We start from the raw sequence: 21,443 nt of genomic DNA on the forward strand, positions 1-21,443 counted from the left end.
GCCTTGAGCAAGTTGTAATTATTTAGCTGGTGGAGCGTCTTGCCTCAGTGTTGACGGCTGCTGACTGATGAGGGTGGTGGTTGAAGGCTGGGGTGGCCGTGGCAGTTCCGTCATATAAGACAACAGTGAAGTTTGCTGCATTGACTGACTCTTCCTTCATGAATGATTTCTCTGTAGCGTGCAATAGTTTTTGATAGCATTTAACCACAGGAGAACTTCTTTAAAAATTGCAGTCAATTCTCTCAAAACCTGCCATTGCTTTATCAGCTGTTTATGTGATATTTGTTGTAAACCTGTTGTTGTCACTTCAATGATCTTCACAGTGTCTTCACCAAGTGTAGATTTCATCTCAAGAAACCACTTTCTTTGCTCATCCGTGAGAAGCAACTTCTCCGCTGTTAAAGTTTTATCATGAGATTCAAGTAATTCAGTCCCTTCTAATTCTAGTTCTCTTGCTGTTTCTACCACATCTGCTGTTACTTCCTCCACGGAAGTCTTGAAACCGTCAAAGTCATCCATAAGGGTTGGAATCAACTTCTTCCAAATCCCTGTTAATGTTGATATTTTGACCTCTTCCTATGAATCATGAATATTCCTAATGGCATCTAGAATGGTGAATCCTTTCCACAATGTTTTAAATTGACTTTGCCCAGATCCATCAGAGGAATCACTATTTATGACAGCTATAACCTTACGAAAAGTATTTCTTAAATAATGACTTGAAAGTCGAAATGACTTCTTGATCCATAGGTTGCAGAGTGGATGTTGTGTTGGCAGGCATGAAAACAACATGAATCTTATTATACATCTCCATCAGAGCTCTTGGGTGACCAGGTGCATTGTCAATGAGCAGTCATGTTTTGAAAGGAATCTTTTTTTCTAGGCAGTAGTTCTCAAAGGTGGGCTAAAATATTCAGTAAACCACGTTGTAAACAGATATGCTGTCATCTAGGCTTTGTTGTTCCATTTACAGAGCACAGGCAGGGTAAATTTAGCATAATTCTTAAAGGCCCTGGGATTTTTGGAATGGTAAATGAGTATTGGCTTTAATGTAAAGTCACCAGCTGCATGAGCCCCTAACAAAAGAGTCAGCTTGTCCTTTGAAGTTTTGAAGCGAGGCACTGACTTCTTCTCTCTAGTTATGGAAGTCCTCGATGGCATCTTCCAATATGAGGCTGTTTGTCTACATCGAAAATCTGTTGTTAATTGTAGCCACCTTCATAGATTATCTTACTAGAGCTTTTGAATAACTTGCTGCAGCTTCTACATCTGCACTTGCTGCTTCACCTTGCACTTTTATATTATGGAGAAGGCTTCTTTCCTTAAACCTCATCAACCAACCTCTGCTAGCTTCAGAGTTTTCTTCTGAAGCTCCCTCACCTCTCTCTGCCCTCATAGAACTGAAGAGAATTAAAGCCTTGATCTGGATTAGGCTTTGGCTAAAGGGAATGTTGTGGCTGGTTTGATCTTCTATCCAGACCGCTAAAACTTTCTCCATATCAGCAATAAGGCCATTTCACATTCTTACCATTTGTGTGTTCACTGGAGTAGCACTTTTAAGTTTCTTTAAGAACTTTTCCTTTGCAGGACTTCCCTGGAGGTCCAGTGGTTAAGACTCTGCACTTCCACTGCAGGGGGCACGGGTTTAATCCCTCGTCTGGGAACTAAGATCCCACGTGCCACAGGGCATGGCCACAAATAAAAAAAAAAACCCAAAACTTTTCCTTTGCTTTCACAACTTGGCTAACTGTTTGGCACAAGAGGTCTAGCTTTTGGCCTGTCCTGGCTTTTTACATACCTTCCTCACTCAGCTTAATCATTCTAGCTTTTTATTTAAAGTGAGAGATGTGTGACTCTTCTTTTCACTTAAACACTTAGAGGTCATTGTAGGGTTATTAATTGGCCTAATTTTAATATTGTTGTGTCCCAGGGAATAGGGAGACCTGAGGAGAGGGAGGCAAGGGGGGGTGGACAGCCAGTTGGTGGAGCAGTCAGAACACATAAAACATTTCTCAATTAAGTTCACCATCTTATATGGGCATGGTTCATGGTGCCCCAAAACAATTGCAATAGTAGCAACAAAGATCACTGATCGCAGATCACCATAACAAATAGGTTAGTAATTGAAAAACTTTGAAATATTGTGAGAATTACCAAAATGTGACACAGAGACATGGATTGAGCAAATGCTGTTGGAATAATGGTGCCTATAGACTTGCTCCATGCAGGGTTGCCACAAACCGTCAATCTGTAAAATAAATGTATATCTGCAAAGTGCAATAAAGCCAAGTGCATTAAGCAAGGTGTGCCTGTACAACTCTCTTTGTAGAGAGGGGAGGGAGGTGTGAGTGTGGAATCGTCAACAGCCCTCTTCCTCTTGCTTACAAATGTGTCCCAGTGTTGGGTGGTTGGGTGTGAGGCAGTGCATAGTGCTCCTACGGCTCTCCCAGGTGAAGGTCCTGAGCTCAGGGACTGTCTTATTTATATTTTAGGCTCAGTCCCCGCAGGCTCTGTTGCTCAACATCTCTTGGATTAAATGAAACTGCTTCCCTGTTAAACCATTACCTATGAATAGATAAGTCTTCCTTCTGGCTAAATGGAATATCATCCGTGCTATATATTAAGTGTAATTTTCTCCTCTGTGTGCATGGGGACCATCTGGCAGATGCCACTTATTGTGACTTTTCTGGTACCTGAAGGCAGATATTGTTACCCTCAAATTCTATTTCTCTGGATTAAAAAGCCACAGTGCATCCGGTATTTCCCCATTGTGAATCTGTGAGCCAACAGTTGAATCATTTTGTTCTTCCTTGGACCTTCTCCAGTTCTTTCTCATCCCTCTTCAGAGGTGGAGGCCAAAAATGCAAAAGCCAAGTCTAGAGGAGGGATTCCTCGCTGGCACTTTTATATCCTTATCTCTCAGCTCAGCCCTGATCATCTTCACTCTAGACGTGCTTCAGGCTCATTCCATCTGCAGCCCATTGTGGTCCCTGTGGGGATTTATTCTCTTTTTATTTTTTTTTCAGGTCATTGACCCTCTTGTATCTGTGGGTTTTCTTTGTTTTGGTTACAGTCTAATATCTTATACTTAAAGCCTATTAAACAACATCCTTTGATTTTGTGGTTTGTTGAATTCAGTCTACTTGACAAATTAGACTGTGGGATTTTAGCAAGTCTGCCCAAATCTTCATAAACTGTGTTTATTCCTTCTAATAACTGATTGTTATACATTTGTTTGAGATTTTCTAGGGCTGCACTATCCCATACAGTAGCCATTAGCCACATGTGACTGTTTAAAATTAAATTATTAAGATGAAATAAAACGTAAAATTCAGTTTCTCTAGCCACATTTCAAATGCCTGATTGTCACATGGAGCTAGGGGCTACCATAGCGGACAGCACAGATACAGGTTTTTCCTTATCGCAGAAAGTTCTGTTGGATGGCACTGGTCGAGAAGGTTTTTCAGTTTGAAGAATAGTTTTGGTGAAGTAAAGTGGCCACGTTGATGACCTCACATCACAGAGTTAGAGATACTCTAGTCCTGTAATTCTTAATATTTTTACATCTGAGAACTTCCATATATATTTTTCCATTAAAAAAGTTCTGTCTTGGGCTTCCCTGGTGGCGCAGCGGTTGAGAGTCCGCCTGCCGATGCAGGGGACACGGGTTTGTGCCCCGGTCCGGGAAGATCCCACATGCCGCGGAGTGGCTGCGCCCGTGAGCCATGGCCGCTAAGCCTGCGCGTCCGGAGCCTTTGCTCCGCAACGGGAGAGGCCACGACAGTGAGAGGCCTGCCTACTGCAAAAAAAAAAAAAAAAAAAAAAAAAAAGTTCTGTCTTGCAGGGTTCTTTTTAGATGAAAGATAATATCTTACCCCACTTGTAAAGTCAAGGCATAAACAAATGCAATACCATCAGTTAGGAGGTAGATATGACTACATTGAGCTGATATAATTCTAGCTGAAATTTAAAAAATTATTGTGGTTTTTCAGTTCTGGTGGCCTTATCACAGGTACTGCCATATTTACATTATAGTCGTGAATTTCCAAAAAGGGCTTTCAGGTTCCTGTTATCTTTCCTCCTAATTCTTTGAAGCAGCCTGATGCCTCCATGCTGTACAGCTGCAAGCAGTGAGCTCCCAACATGTCTGCAGCCATCTCTTTGTCTGGTTCCCCTCTCGCTTGTTTTTCATCTTCTTTTGCTCTCATCTTGTCTTTGTCAATGGTCTCCCAAAGTGGAGTGCTTTCACTCTAGGAGTTATGCGGTATTAGAAGCTTTATACTTCTTTATTTTTTCTCACTGGTTTAAATGTTCTGCTTTTTTGTGTGTATTTTGTCATGCATATAACTTATTAGTACAGTTTTATACCTATGTAATTTGCATACAGTGCAGGTATATATTGTGCTCAAGATTCTTTTTTTTTTAATGTGGACCATTTTTTTAAAGTTTTTATTGAATTTGTTACAATATTGTTTCTGTTTTGTTTTGTTTTTTTGGCCAAGAGGCATGTGGGAATTTAGTTCCTTGACCAGGGATTGAACCCCCAGCATTGGAAGGCGAAGTCTTAACCACTGAACCTCCAGGGAAGTCCCCTCAAAATTCTTTTTAACGATGGTGCACAAGCCAAGAGCGTCAGCGTTCTGCTGATCATTGCTTAGTCTTGGCTGTTCAGGTTGAGCTCTTATTCTCCCAGTGTTTTTCTGGTCATGCGTTTGCATTTTTGCCTTCCCCTAACCCATGCTGGCCCCCTGCCCTAGCTGTGTCCCTGAGGACTCCAACCCCAGGCAGTGGCCTCTTGCTCAGCATCCTGAAAAAGCAGTGACAACAGTCCTACTTCTTTTAGCAGAAAGGCTACTTGGCGACCCTTTACGACCTTCGCAAGCCTTAGCAGCCCAGGGATTCTAGGTTGGAAAACTTTGATCTTATTCAACCACATTCTTTTCCTTTTTGTTTACAGAGTGTCAGACAAATTTCATTCAAAATTTATTAAAAGGTTCAATGAGCCAACCAAATATTGCTGAAAAGGTGGCCTATAATTTAATTTTGACTGGTCTATCACAGATTCTTCTGTCCAGCCTACTCCTGTCCAGCAACCCAGAAGGTTGACCACCGTATAAAAAGGGTAGTTTTGCCAAGTTTCTGTTCTCAATTTCACTCATGAACCCCTCACCTCGAGCTATTTCGTGGACCTCCTTTCATCTCACATATGGCTGACTCTCCATCCACCCTCCTGACGCAGTTTTTGTTTCTGTCTTTGTTTTGTCTGTTTACGTTTTCAGCATCTTGTCTTCCTGGGTCTGAACTGGATTTCTCTTGACAAGGACCCAGATCTGCTCCTGGGTTGCTTAGTAAGACTTTCTTGGGAATGAATTGCCCAGGTCTTCATGCCCTTTTACCTACTTGGTCATTGTTCTCACCTCATTTATCCCAGTCCTTTAGGTGATGTCTAATATTTTCTTCAGCCTCTCACCTTCATTTCCATCAGATTTTCTCAGATCATTTCATTTATGAGTTGGGAGAGACTTCAGAACTTATTGAGCCCAACACTTTTATTTTCTCAAAGCATGAATTAAACAAAAGGACTTGCTCCAAGCTGTACAGTGAACTAAAAGGAAAGCTAACCTTGGGCTTTAGGTCTCCTGATCTTTTTCCTGGATTTCTTTTCATTTAGCTAACATTCCCAAAATGTTCTTGCTCAAAGAAAAGGTTCTGTGGTCAAATACATTTAGGTAACAATGGGTTAACCAAATTTAAATAGGTGTCTTTGCTGCAAGAGTTTTTTGAGCCCTTAAGATGGAGATCCGTAAAGTGAAACTCAGAGGAGGGTGGGCCTGCACTATATTCAAGAATTCCCAGCTTATTTGAAAAGAGAATTCTGTATTCACTCAGAATTACACTAGATAATGTTCCTTATGACACTTGGTAAAAGTGACGCTATCATTTCTTCAAGGCCAGAGGTCCTTGGATATTTTCATGGGCAATTAAGTACTCCTCAAATACACATTTTTTTTCTTTTACCCACACAAAAGTCTTTTTAATAACAGACTACTTGATTCTTGAACCATCTTTACTGGATGAGGTCAAAGTGCAAGGTGTTAAAAGAAGATGGTCTGATTCAGCTTTGCATTCCCCCCCTCTTGGGGAATGCGTGTAGGATTTTTGGCATTGTTTTGTGTTTAAGTTGGGTCCCTATTTGTCAAACCTTTAGATTCTGTTTATGACTGTCAAGGTTAAATGGAGGTGAAACCAAACAGTTCTAGGAAAGCCAAGAGGCAAATGCTCACAGTTAATCCAAGTCTGTTCTCCGGGCATTTAGCCTTTCCTAGCATTAGCACCCAGCCACTGTTATTAGCACACAGACACCCAATCACCCCATGTGCATTAGCCAAATTGGCTGTGTTGATTAAAGATACAAATTACGTGATATGTTTAAATATCAAAATAAGATGGATTTAGCTTGACAGGACAGCATTGCTTTGCTCTGTGTGTGTGTGTGTGTGTGTGTGAGACTGACAGAGAGAGAGAAGAGAGATGGGATAAGTTAACTGCAAAATCCCTATTTTGCAATTTTTAAAAAAGCAGTTTCTGGCAAAAATCTATTTTTCACTATCTGCCACGGTATTACAGGAAGATTATTTTAAAAAATTAGTGTGACTACCCTGTGAAAATCCTAGTAAGTGTGAAATCAGTTAAGAAATCAAATAAATTAAACATTATACTTGCCAAGTGGGACGTTGCAGTATACTGATGAGTATTACACATCTTCAGCTTCTGGGTCACTAGAAGTGATTGTGTGATTCTTGCTGGAACCATGTCATTTTAAGGAACACTCTCATTTAGTAAGGAGGCGTCTTTAATGGAACAAATAAATCGTGTATCATCTTTCAAAATATTCTGCACATAGGAATGATCATTGGGCAGAGGAAGGAGTTAGTTATAAAGGGCTTTGCAAGATAGCTGAATTATTTTTTATCTTTCATAAAATTCATAAAACAGGGTGGAAGAGGTGCAAGAATATCTGCATTTAGAAGATCATAAAAATGATAGTGAAATATTATACTGACTGTTTAGCTGTAGTTAATGCAACCCACACCCCTTCATCTCTTAGGTTTTTATCCTCATCGGCTGCCGAGATAAGCTCTCTACACTCAAACTGCATCAGATATTCACCTTGGGCATTGAGGGGCAGGAGTGACCTTCCAGGATCCCTGCAACCATTTATTTTTAATTACTTGCTACAGGAGAGATTAGCAAAGTCCTCACACCATCCAGCTCTTAAATTCTCTGATGTTTCCTCTAAGGAAAAAATGCATATACAATAATTAGATTTCCTTGACCCTTTCCCCTTATTTCATCATGGATGTCATCAAACACCAAGGATTGTAAGATGCACCACTGTTTTATGTACCACTAAGAAAGAGAAGGGTTTCTGCTTAAACTATGATGTGTCATTATTTACAGGATGCATCATAAGTTTGAGATGTTAAAATTTGAGAAAATGTGTTATCTTATCATCAGTGAAATATGAGTCTTGATTTCTGGACCTGCGTAGAAGACTTTGTAGCATTTCCAGTGCTATTTGGAGTTAGCTTGCCACCCTGATATCATGGTCAGTGACATGTACAAGAGGGTTTAATTTTTATTTGTAATTACCTATGTATCTGAATCTTTTAAAATTATTTAACTTTTCATCTACTTAGGATTTATCTTCCTAATTGGATTGTAAGATTTTTTTTATTAGGTTTTCCAATGTAGCCCATAGTAGTGACTCTTATAGCATGTGTTGTTAGGCATTTCATTTATTCATTTGTTCATTCATTCAACAAAAGCCTGTGTATACTGAACACCCACCTACTGTATGCCAAGTCCTGTGCCAAGTAGAGGGAAGCCAGTGAACACGGCCCAGTGAACATGATCCTTTTCAAGGATCTCACTTGACAGTGGGAGAGGCAAACAAATATATCATCACAGTACAGAATGTGAAGTGATGTCATGTAGTGGTCCAGGGGTGCATGGGAGCACAGAGAGGGTCATCTATTTGAGACTTGGGCCAAGGAAGGCTTCTTGGAAGCAGTGAGGAGAGCCATACTGTGGGGGGGTGGGGGGTGGAATGTGGGTGTCAGTGTTCCAAGCAGGGGCACAGCAGGTGCAAAGGTCAAAGGTACGGAGAAGATGGAGAGTTTATGAAACTGGAAGAGGCTTAGCAAGGATGGAGCACAGGCTTGAGAAGGGGGTGGGGAGATGGGAAGTAAGGTTGGACAATGGAAATGGTATCAGATCATGAAGATCTTAGTTCTTTGATGATTTAGTCTGTCACCTATATTGTCAGTGGGTCAATCAACATGCATTTAGTCTCTTTCATGTAGTTCAAAAAGAAAGAATTGTGACAATAAATGCTTACATAGCACCAAACACTGTTTCAAGTGCTTTGAAAAAATTGAGCTATTTAATATTCACAGTAAACCGTAAGGCGAGTACTACTATCATCCCATCTTTCAGATGGGAAAACGGAGGAACAGAGTGGTTAAGTAAGTTGCCTGAAATCCTCCCACTTAACACCAGTCCATAATTCCTTCTGATGATCAGTGACAGCTCCTGTGCTCATCACAGGTGTGCCCCTCCGGTAGCTTGTTGGGGTGATGATGAGCGGGCGGGCTAGAATTCTCTCTTCTTACCATGGCGGGAGATGAAGGCTAACAGGAGATGAAGGCATGCTGAAGTTGCATCTAAATGGAAACAGTAAAGAAGGTAGCTTGCTTTCCAATATCGATGGTGGAGATACCCACATAAGAAGGGACACCAGCCCAGGACCTGCTCCCACCACTGGTCTTTATAGCTGAAGAAACTGTAAGGTTTAAATCATATGTATCATGGGGCTATTTGCTACTTGAGTTTGATTTTTTTCCCTTGTACCATCTAAGCCTTTATTAGTTATCTTTTTCATGTATTAAAACAAAAACTCCATATCAAGAATATATAAAGAAATATTACAAACCAACAATAAAAGCTAAACAACCCACTTAAGAAAACTAAGCAAAATATTTGAGCAGACCCTTTACAAAGAGAGATATACAAATGGCCTGTGAAAATATGCTCAAATCATTACTAATCAGGAAGTCCAAATTAAAACCACACTGACTAAAATGGCTAAAATTCAAAAGGCTGACAATACCAAGTGTTGGTAAGTATGCAGAACAACTGGAAGTCTCAGCCATTGCTGGTAAAATGTGAAATGGTACAGCACCTTTAGAAAACAAGGTGAAAACAGCACCTTTAGCAGTTTCTTAAAAAGGTAAATATATACTTACCATATAACCCAGCAATCACATTCCTTGATATTTTCCCAAGAAAGATGAAAACATATATTAACATTGATTTCAAAATGAACTTTCATTCGCAGTAGCATGTTTCAATAAGTATGAATAGGAAATGAACTTGAAAGGTAAGGATCTTGTAATTAATTTAGAAACAAAGGCACATGGTTTTCCTTGGTGACATTTTTCTCCATGATGTTATTTGATCTCTTCATTTTTACTAGGGAAGGGGCCATCAGTCCACTCCTTCCTTCATTCCTGTTTTTTAGACATTCTATCAGAAAGCATGCATTTGGAAGAATACCAGTCTCTTTTAAGTTAGCTGGTAATCATGACTCTCCAATAACCTACAGTCATTATTAGGTGGGATAAATATGAAAAATTGCAATATAAGTAATTTCTTAGTTTCACAAGTTTGAGGAATAGATTTCCTTTTCCTATCACTGCGTATTATCACAATGACAAGGAAAGGCACCTAAATCTTGTCCAGCAGAGGAGAGTCCCGGGAGGTGATCTCAGGCAGGTTCAGAAGGTAGAAACCTTTACATAAGGTTACAAAATGAGTGTTGGGTATAAATAAAAACTAAATTCTAAGCTGACCTCACTAATTTGTTTTCATCTTCCCTTGTTAATTTTATTTTGTGTATGACCTCACCTCCATTTACTTTGCTGGAAGCTTTTTTCCTTGAAGCTGAGCCAGTAGTTAGCACTATGTATTCTAGTTGTGTTCTAAGATTCTCTGATATGATATAAATCTCACTTCTAAGAGATGTGATTTTTAACAAGTCAGGGTACAGTTTCCTTTTAAAGAATTGGCTAAACGTGCAGTCATTTTTAAAGTGATAATCTTTTTCTTTGGGGACAAAATGTGATTTACATTTTTCAAAGTATTTTTACAAACAAGATTATTGATTGGACTTCAGAATAGGCTCCTAAAATCTTGATGGTTGACATTGAACTTGGGAGTAATGAAAAGAAACACAGATGCCACACAATCCAGCTGATTTCCTGCTGAGACTTGAGACCTATTTCTTAATGTGTGGATGTCTTTGCTGCCACCAGTAAAAGGAGATGGGCTGCCTCCGTCTTCCCAGTGAGTGCCTGTTGGCTCCTACATGTGGGGACTGCATGGAGCCTGGAAGTTGCATCCAGAAGTCCACAGCTAGAGGTCTCTGGTCAGCCTGTTGCTGAATGGGTGACCTTGGGTTTGTCACATAAACTTGCTAAGCTTCAGTTTTCTCATGTATAACTAACGGGGTCAGCAGTTGTGGCAGACACACATAAGGTGACTCCTAGTGAGTCACAACTTTGTCTCTCCCTCTGTTTGAATGTAGGAGGAGCCTGTAAATTGCTTCTGGCCAATAGAAGATGGCAAAGGTAACGAGATGACATTTCCTTGCCCAGGTTATGTTATATAAGGCTCTGTCTTCGCAGGCTGAAGAGAGAAGCTACCCTTGCCAGCTTTGAAGAAGTAAACTGCCATGTTAGCAGAGGTCCTATGGAGATGGTGCTATAGACTGGATGTTTGTGTCCCCCTACCGCCTAAATTCATATGTTGAAACTTAACCCCCAAAGTGTTGGTATTTGGAGGTGGGGCCACTGGGAGGTGACTGGGTCATGAGGGTGGACCATGAATGGGTTTACTGACTGTATAGAAGAGACACTAGAGAGCTCCCTGCTCTTTCTGTCATGTGAGGACCCAGTGAGAACATGAGAAAATGGTCATCTATTACCAGGAAGTGGGCTCTCACTGGACATCGATTCTGCTGGTGCCTGAAAGTTGGACTTCCTAGCCTGCAGAACTGTGAGAAATAAGTGTTTACTGTTTAAGCCACCCAGACTATGGTAGTTTGTTATAGCAGCCCAGACAGACTGAGACAGTGGGCCCCTGTGGCAAAAAACTACAGGCAGCCTCTGGGAGCTGAGAGCAGCCCCCAGCTGACAGATAGTGAGAAAACAGGGCCTTCGGTCATATAGCTTCAAGGAAGTGGGAACTGTCAACAACCTGGATGAACTTGGAAGTGGATTCTTCCCCAGTTGAAACTCCAGATGAAAATGCAGCCCTGATACCTTGATTGCAGCCCCGTGAGACCCTGAGCAGAAGACAGCTAAGCTGAGCTTGGACCCCTGACCCATGAAAGCTGTCAGATAATAAATGTGGGGTTTTTTTGGTAATTAGTTAAAAATGTTTGTTATTTGTAGTAAAGTACCCACAATATACAATTTACCATCGTAACCATTTTTAAGTTCAGTAGTGTTAAGTATATTCACATTGTTGTGCAACCGACCTCCAGAATGTTTTCATCTTGCAAAACTGAAAACTAGATACCCGTTAAACAGCAACTCCCCATTTTCCCTCACCCCCAGCTCTGTCAACCACTATTCTACTTTCTGTTTCCATGAATTTGACTAATCTAGGTAATTCATAAAAACAGAATCATACAGGATTTTTTGTGTGTGTGACTGATGTTTCACGTCGTGTACATCTTCACAGTTCATCCAGGTTGTAGCATGCGTCAGAATTTCCTTCCTTTCTAAGCCTGAATAATATTCCATTATTCAGTGTATATGTGTATATTCTGAATAGTATTCCAATCCACATTTTATTTATTCATTCACCTTTCAATGGACACTTGGGTTGCTTCCACCTTTTGGCTATTGTGAATGAATGTGTTTTTAAGCCTCTAAGTTTGTGGTAATTTTTTTACCCAGCAAAAGAAAACTAGTACAACAATAAAAGTACTACACAGGGACATGGTAAAGATTAAGAAATAAAGTTTATAAACCAGAAAGTGTAATATAATTTTATAGTGAGGTCACATCATCTGCACATTCAATTTAATAGAATTTAGCAAACTAAAGACTGAAAAAAAAAGGGGAATCAAATTATATTTTAAAAAGTGTGACATAATCCTGCCAGTCACTGCATGCAGTGAGCTTGTGCCGTGGAGGGGGCTTGAAAAGGGAAGCGTGAATCTGTTGGTTTCAGCACCTCTAGCTGAATGAGGTTCTGGTGTTTTGGGATGTATGCTTTTCATGCCTTATAATAAATTACCTCGAACATAGCAGCTTAAAAACCACACATAATTATTATCTCAGTGTCTCTGAATCAAGAGCCCAGGCACAGTTTAACCATGTTCTCTGTTTTAGGGTCTCATGAAGCTGTAATTGAGGTGTCAGCTGGGCTGCCTCACTTCTGGAGGCTCAGCTAGAGGAGACTCTGCTGCCAAGGTCACTCATATTGTTGGCAGAATTAGTTTCTTTGTGGTTGTAGGACTAAAAACTGAAGCTTTTTGCTGGCTGTTGGCTGGTGTCTCCCCCAGCTCTCTGCCACGTGGGTCCTCCACAGGCAGCTCACCACATGGCCGCTTGTTCCCTTAGGGCCTGCAGGAGAATGAGCATCTCTAGGACAAGTCTGTCAGCAAGATGGGGTCCTACATAATGTAACGGAACCATGGGAATGACATCCCATTACCTTTGCCATGTTCTACTGGTTAGAAGCAAGTCACAAGCCCTGCCCACCCTGCAGGGGAGGAGACTATACAAGGGCATGAATGCTGGGAGATAGCGATCATTGGGGGTCACCGTTAATCTGTCTGCAACACTAGTTAGGCTAGCAATATGGATATTTCGCTTAGGAGGGGCCTAAAACATAAAACAGTCCAGTGCTTCCCCAGTCTCAGATATACATATAGAGAGATGGAGTTAAGCAAAACAAAACAAAACAAAAAAAGGAAGATCCCTAGAGACCTCTCTAAACCCTCAGAATCATTCTGACAGGTGGAATCCAGGCAGCTGTAGTTAAAAAAATATCCACAGTGATTCAAATGTGTAGCCACGGTTGAAAATTACTGATGTGTCTCAATCCCGCCTTTTAGGCACAAGACACTTGGACTCAGAGTGGGAAAAATGTCTACTCCCAAATTACACAGGATATCCGAGTCAGAAGCAAGCCTAGAACTCAAGGTTCTGAAATTTCATTTTGTGCTTTTTCTATTATGTTACGCTGTCTTCTTAACTTGGAAGTTGTGGACTACATTTTACTTCTTCTCAAGCTGCTGGGGAAAAACTTCACTAGCAAACTTCTGATTTTCAGTGGTGTGCTGGAGCTGGCTCCCCGGCTCCTGGCATCTCTCTGAGCTCCTCATCTGAGTTATTTCACAGTGGCAGCTCAAAACTGGTCATGGTAGAAATATTTACACCATGGAAATTGGCAAACTCTATCATTAGGCTTCTCACCACCGACTCCTCCTTGGACAGCTGGCAAACCTTTACCAGCACACCGCTGTTATTTTAATTTAAAAAAAATGCAGAACGTGTTGTACAATAAATATTATACAGTTGTGTTTACTCTTGGACAAAATGCAAATATAGTTAAGTAAATTAACACTATGAACAGTAATGCAGAATGTGTCTTCCTTCTGAGCCAGACACAATATTTTTTTTCTGATTCTTTTTTAAAAACTTTTAAAACTTTTTAATTTTTGTTGTTGTTGATTTACAATGTTGTGTTAATTTCTGCTGTACAGCAAAGTGACTCAGTTACACACATATATATTCTTTTCCATTATGGTTTATCACAGGATATTGAATCTAGTTCCCTGTGCTATACAGTAGGACCTTGTTGTTTATCCATTCTATACATACTAGTTTGCATCTGCTAATCCCAAACTCCCAATCTTTCTCTCTTCCACCCCCCGTCCCCCTTAGCAACCACAAGTCTGTTCTCTATGTCTGAGTCTGTTTCTGTTTCACAGATAGGTTCATTTGTGTCATATTTTGGATTCCACATATAAGTGATATATGGTATTTGTCTTTCTCTTTCTGACTTACTTCAGTTAGTATGATAATCTCTAGGTCCATCCATGTTGCTGCAAATGGCAATCGTTTCTTTAAGCCAGACACAATATTAATGCTTAATGAATGTTTGGTGGATGATGGGATGAACCATTTGGGAGTTTATTTCCCACTTTTCTTGTCTGGTTGTGTTCACTCGGCAGGTTGTTAATTTATCCACAGAGCAGTCAGATTCTCCACCCTGCGAACTCTGTAAAGTATGACTTTGATTGAATTCGAGGTGCATCTCTACACTCCGGATTCCTGAAATGGAAGTTTATGGGTCACTTTACCTGTTTTTCTGGGCAGAGTCTTTGGTAGTTAGGGGTAAAACCCAGAAAATTGTTTACAGAAAATAAATTCTGTTGGACTCACAGAGTGAAAATTTCCACCTACTTCTGTCCTGAGGGGGGCCTTGAGGAAGTGTTTCTGTCAGTTCTGTTTCACAGCTACGAAGTGTCACTGCTTTGAGCTTTGATTTCATGGGAATCTAGGAGGTCTGAAGCCCCAGGATGGAGCAGTAAGCTGGACCATCTCTGAAAACAGTTCTGAAGAATTTTCCCTTAATGTGAGGGCTTTGTTCATTCTGTGACTTGCCAGGGCTTTTGACTCCAAATTGTGAACCATGAACTTCATATAGATCTTTCTCCTTCCCCCTCCTACTTATTGATCTTCTACTGCTGTGCTCTTGTCTCTTTGTTTTTGAAGGAAGTCAGTATGAAGAAAGAGGCAGCATGGTTTAACTGAAAAAGCACAGGTTTGATGTCAGACAGACCTGCATGGCTCCACCACTTACCAACTGCGTGACCCCTGGGTAAGTTGCTCTCTGAGCCTCAGTCTTGGAATATGGAACCAATAATATCTGTTCTTCAGGGTTGTTTCTGTTAGGAGGATCAATGGAAATTGCATGTAAAATGATGAGCCATGTGCCTGGCATGCAGCAAGTACTCAATGAGCGGTAGTTCCCTCTAGTGGGGATTCCCTGTAATAGCAATAGTAAATTTTTGTAGAACATTTGCAATTTATGAATATTCATTATTCAGAAATTCGCAAGCATGTATTTCATTTTATCTTCACAACACCCTCTGTAATTTAGGAGACCAAATCCATCCTCAATGAGGCTTTTATTGATAATTTTATCTAAGGTTATGTCACCTACCCATTGTGATATCCCAAAGCCCTAGTATATTTTCTTTGCAGCGCTTACCATTACCTGGAATTACATTATTTATCTCTTACATATTTATTGTTTGTCTTTATCTGTTAAAATGTAAGCTCAAATGTGGGAAGAAACTTTGTTTTGAACTCAATTGTACCTCCAGTGCCTGGCATGTAATAAATAATCAATAAATATTTTTTGAACGGATGAGGTAAGTACTATTACTATCTTCATTTTGCCCCACAAAGAAATACAAACTTAGATACATTAAATGAATTGTCCAAGGTTATGGAGCTACGAAAATGTGGAAAGAACCTGGATTGGAATTTGGATTGTTGAACTGTAGAATCCAACTTAATTACTCCCTTACCCAGGCTTGTGTTCCACAGGTGAAGTTTTTACAGAGAGTCAGTGTGTTTCTCAAAGTCATTGTTAGGCTACATTATGAGCCCAGCATTGTAGTAGGGGATGTGAGATTTAGGAAGGAAGCTTAATTCAAAGATCTTTGCTTTGGAAGATCTTATATCCTAACTGGGAAAACAAAGTGTACACCGTGACACAGAGAGCCACATAAGAATACGCTTGGTTAAGTGCTCAGAGGTTGAAGAGGCGGGTGTGTGGCTGTAGCTCATCAGAGATGCAGCAATAGTAGGCACAAAAGCCAAAGTTGCCTTATTTTTCCAAGTCCTCTCCAATTCACTGTTCGCTTATCCAACAAACATTAAACACTTATATGCACTGCACTTGTTATGAGCTTTGAATATATAGAGGAATAAGTGATGGTCCTCCAGGCGCAAGGAGTTCATGGTTCATGGGAAATGCAGACATATGCAGAGTTAGTTATGATGCAATATGTTAAGTATAATTACAAAGATTTTTCATAGGGTGTCAGGTACACCACAGGGAGAGGGAAGAGATAGGGTCAGCAGGTAGCCAGGGACCAGCTGAGGAAGGTCCATTTTTGATACATTAGAGATTTTTGGCTTTGTTCTCCAGGTCAGTGCTTCTCAAGTGGGGGTGATTTTGCACCCCTCCAGGGGACATTTGGTGGTGTTTGGAGACAATTTTGATTGTCACAACTTGGGGGATAACACCAAGATATGGTTAAACATCCTATAACGCAAGGACAGCTACCCACAACAAAGAATTTTCTGGCTCTGAATGTCAACAGTGCCAAGGTTGAGAAATCCTGCTTTCAGAAAGGGAGATGGGTTATTGCAGGACTTTAAATGAATGAATGGCATGCTCTTGTGTTAGGCAATATGTATGGATGGTAGATTTGAGGGGGCTTGAGGCAAGAGGATAGGTTCCTGCAGCAGCACAGAGAGAACCCGTGAGTGTCTGGACCAGGGCCATTGTAGTGGGAGAGAAGAAATGGGTTGAGGACTTGGTGATTGGATGAGAGTGGAAAATGACAGGGAGTGGTCAAGTTTCTGCCTTGTCTGCTGCAGGCTTTACCTGAGGTCAACCCAAGAGTAAGTCTAGATGTTGGTGGGAAGCAATGAGATTGATTTAAGCAAGCAGGTTGGAGCTCCCCATGGGTCACCCAGGACATTGAGCAGGCATTGGGCATGCAAATCTGAAGCTTAGAGAAATATGCCTCTGGAGTCATCACTTAGAGCAGTGAAAATTGAATTACTCATCTGGGGAGGTTGTAGAATGAAAACAATAGTGGGTCCAGAATATTACTCTCATAAATACACACCGTAAAGGGGCAAAAAGAAGGAGAAGAACCCTTGAAAGAGGGTAGGAGGGTTAGGAGAAAGGGCTGTCATAGAAGCCGAGGAAAAAGGGTTGTATGAAGAAACGAATGTTCAGCAGAGACCAGTGTTGCTGACACAGTTCCTAAGAGAAGGATTGAAAAGCATCCGGTGAGTCTGGCAATTCAAACAACATGGGTGACCTTGGGGAACGCATTCTATTGGTTTGATGGCAGCAGAAGCCAAGTTTCAATGGGTTGAGGGGTGAATGGAAATGATGGAAGTGCAGATAAGAGAGAGTAGATTATTTTTTCTAGAAGTTTGACTGAGAAGGGAAGGAGAGAGAAAGAAGTGAGGTTAAAGAGGATTGCAGACACCTTACATCAGTTTGGTTATGCCCAACTCCTTGGTTCTTTTTGGTTAATAACAGAGGCCACCAAAATGTTGGCATGTGTGAGGGTGACCACTATTCTCTTACAATCTCATTGCCAGGTTATAATGAAAGCAAGTGTTAGACCAGATTCTTGCACATGTATAAATATGTATTCATCAAGCATATATTGTCTAGCAGGCAAGACAATGCATTCAAAGTTTCTGAAAATCTCATGAACTCCGACCTTTCTGAACTTTTCAGTGATATGAACTTCACTTTGATGAAAGGTTCATGTGAGGCTGACAACTGTATGCCAGAGGTATGCCATCTAGTTATTATCGGGCAACCAGAAGTCCTTCAACCCAGTAGCTGGACACTGTTAGAAATCAGCTCTCAAGCACCATCTCTACAGTTAGAGGCTTGTTAAGGTCTTATACCCTCTTTAGGCATGGGAAGTGTGATGGATTGAATAGTGTGCCTCCAAATTCATGTCTACCTGGAACCTCAGAATGAAACTTATTTGGAAATGGGTCCTTGCAGACGTAGTTAGCTGAGGTCACAGTGGATTAGGGTGGACCCTAAGTCCAATGACTAGTGTCCTATAAGAAGGCTGTGTGAAGATAGTGAGACACATGGGGCGGGAAATGTAAAGATGGAAGCAGAATTTGGAATGACGCAGCTACAAACCAAGGAACACCAAGGATTGCAGAGAAATACTAGATGAAGCTGGAAAGAAGTAAGGAAGAATTCTCCTCTAGAGACTTTAGAGGGAGCATGGCTCTGCCCACACCTTGATTTCAGACTTCTAGCCTCCAGGACTGGACTTTGTGGTACTTTGTTATGGCAGCCTTAAGAAAGTAATATAGCTGGAGTGTCTCTAAAATAGTTGTCAACTCGTATATCTTCTTGAATACTGTGAATTTTACCAGTGAGAGTCCCTTTCTGATATCCCCGATGCTAATTAACAAACCACTGATTTCACCAGTGATGGCTCATTTCTGACTCTCATGATGTTAATTATCAAAGCTTCCGGTGTTAACTCAGATGAGGATAATGGAAATGCTTACACAGTAGCACCCTCAAGAGTGTGAGTTCCGTTTAGAAGGATCCTGGAGTGAAACTTACTGAAAACGTGCTTTGTGCTGCACTTTCTATGCTGAAGTATTTTAAATTATGGGCGCCGTTGGCAAGGGAGATTTATATTCTAGAAGAGAAAGATGTGGGCTTAGCGGGGACATTCAGAGGTAAGGAAGACTTGGAAGGTCAAGTTACCACAAGCAGTGGTAACTGATATTCACTGATAAACTTTTCCAATCAGTGGAACCACCAGGAGCCTCTTAATGTGTTTTTCTCTTTTTACTTTTGCTAGAAAACCGTCTTCCTTTTTCCTTTTCAGTTCAGTTATGGATTTCTAAAAAGAAATAATCACAGCACAATTAGTATCATATACAGTGTGGTTAACTTATCCCGGTTTGCCTGGATCTCTCCCCATCTTAGGAGTGAAATTCCCACATCCTGGGAACCTCCCTAGCCCCTGGCAAATGGAGACAGTTGGTCACTATCTCCATATTTGTTTGAACAGAATTCCCTGCCCATTTTCTGTCCCACCTCCCATATTTTAAAACTAAAAATAGTAAGTAAATACTAAGAGCCTGTTAGTTCCTGCTGAGCCCAGGGAGGAAGGGGTAAGAAGGGGAAAGTTACCATCCAAGGACGCTCTGGCAGACAGCCAGCCACAATACTGTCCTGTCTTTTGCTGCTGCCTGTAAGTAACTGCTGAGCTTCTGAAAGTGTCATAAAGCCTTAAAGATATGGAGCCATTGATTGGTTTAATCAATTTGCTGAATTCCTCAAACTTAGATCTAAGTTGAAGGACATTGATTAGAAATTCTTATAACACACAATGTAGATCGATTGACTGTAAACAGGTATGTACTGAATGAAGATCAATCATTTGCATGATAGAGTTTTGTTTTCCCTTTTCTGCTGTCCCTGAGCATTTCAAGAGCAGAGTAGTAACTTCTAACTTATATTGAACTTAGCTCCCTGGAATGCAATTGATAACTAGGCAAGAGCATAAAGGGATTCCTCAAAGCCAAAGAGAGTACCAACTGAATACAGTAAATTCATATCATTTAAGTGATTGAAGAACACTTTAGGCCCTCACTTTCTCTGTAGATTATTGTTTTACCTATAATTTAAAGACCTTTGTTATCCCTTTTTAAGCTCTCAGCAGTTTAGTAGTGTGGATGCTACTGGAAGGTGGCCAGCAGAAGGGAGAGGTGCCCACACACCCAAGAACACAAAGGAGACAGAAAAATTGTGATGTGCAGTCACAGAATATGCAGTGGTTTGGGGGTCATTTAGTTTGGAGGCACACGATGCTATAACCCCTGATAAAATCTGAGAGTATCATAATAATAGTGACAGACATATAGCACTGATGAGGAGATTCTAGACTTAGAAACTGAAGACCAGACCCTGACAAATTCACCCTGTAAGGCCAATGAACTGATCATCCCTGGGTGGAGCTCTGACTGTGTGCCTTTTTTTCAAACTTCAGTTCCACCTACAAACGAACAGATGTGAGTGTCAAAGATAGGAGTAGAGCATTCAAGAAAATGAGGTGAAACTGAATCTTTAAGTAACCCAATAACAGACTATGATCTGTAGCCACTAAACTGTAGACAAATATCCCCCCCCTGCAGCCCCCAAACAAGAATGGCAGTACAAGATTAATGCTTTCCAATTTGGAAAGTGATCATTTGTGGATTTTATGGCATTTGGAAGCGGGGATGCAGCTGTATCACCAGACTCATTTAGGCAGAAGCATGTGTGACATGATTTGGCCAAGAGCCCTAGGCAAACCACAATAACAGTTTAGAGATACGGATTAAATTGCAGATCTTATTATATGCAGTAATTTCCCCAAAGCTTGTTGTCTGTCTACTTTTGATCCCTCCTTGTGATATCCTTCCTCCACTTTCCATCTGGAAAACTCTCTTACTCAACAGTAGGACCAGCTCCCATGCCTCTTCTGAGTTTGTAATTTATCGAGTTAAGTGTCTGTCCCTTCCACTAGATCAAGGGCTGACACTTTTTTTTTTTTTCCTGAAAAAGGCCAGATAGTAAATATTTTAGGCTTTTTGGTTTATCTGGTCTCTTTCACCCCTACTCAACTGTGCCACTGTTGCGCATAAGCAGCCCTAGAAAATGCACAAATGAATGGGTGTGGCTGTTTTCTAATAAAACTTTGTTTACAGACACTGAAACTGGAATTTCATATAATTTTTCTGTGTCACAAAATAGTCTTCTTTTGATTTGTTTCAATGACTTAAAAATGTTAAAATCCTCCTTAGCTTGTAGGGCATGCAGAAACAGGCAGCAGAACAAATTTGGCTCATAGGCTATAGTTTGCTGTGTTTGTTTTCTATTGCTGTGTGACAAATGACCACAAATTGAGCAGCTGAAAACAACACACATTGATTATTTCACAGTTTCTGTGGGTCAAGAGTTTATGTACAGCTTAGCTGGGTCCTCTACTCAGAGTCTTCAAAGGCTGCAATCAAGGTGTCAGCCAGGCTGTGTTTTAATCTGGGGGCTTGACTCAGCAAGAATCCACTTCTGAGCTCATTGAGGCTGTCGGCAGAATTCATTCCCCGTGGCTGTGTGACTGAGGGCTCTGACTTTCAGTTCACAGTCAGCTGTGGTTCCTTGCTATGTGGGCTTCCTCAACATGGCCTCGTACTTTATCAAGCCAGCAAGAATGAAGCTTATATGATGTAACTTAATCATAGGGAGTGATGTCCCATCATCTTTGCCATATCGTGCTGATTGGAAGCAAGTCACAGATCCTGCCCGCATTCAAGGGCAAGAGATTCTGTGAGGTCATGAATGTCAGGAGGTGGGAATTGAGGGGTCTGGCTATTACACCAACCCCCTGCACTAGTTGATGAGTTCTGGGGACAGGAGCTGTGGAAGTAACTATGCATCATTTGGTATTTTCAGCATTTAGCCCAGGGTCTGGCACAGAATGGGTGCTCAGTAATCACTGATTGAAA

At 40.9% G+C, this 21,443-nt stretch overlaps 1 long non-coding RNA gene across 1 annotated transcript in view; it reads left to right on the forward strand.

Moving 5' to 3' along the window:
• The window catches only part of LOC132519416 (uncharacterized), a 161,689-nt gene that overhangs the window by 78,869 nt on the left and 61,377 nt on the right, over positions 1–21,443 (forward strand). The window contains exon 4 of the long non-coding RNA XR_009540159.1: positions 14,859–14,964. This is a non-coding gene — a long non-coding RNA (uncharacterized LOC132519416). The remainder of the gene's footprint in view (positions 1–14,858; positions 14,965–21,443) is intronic.

This window comes from Lagenorhynchus albirostris, chromosome 4, assembly GCF_949774975.1.
Source record: "Lagenorhynchus albirostris chromosome 4, mLagAlb1.1, whole genome shotgun sequence".
Taxonomy (NCBI): Eukaryota; Metazoa; Chordata; class Mammalia; order Artiodactyla; family Delphinidae; genus Lagenorhynchus; species Lagenorhynchus albirostris.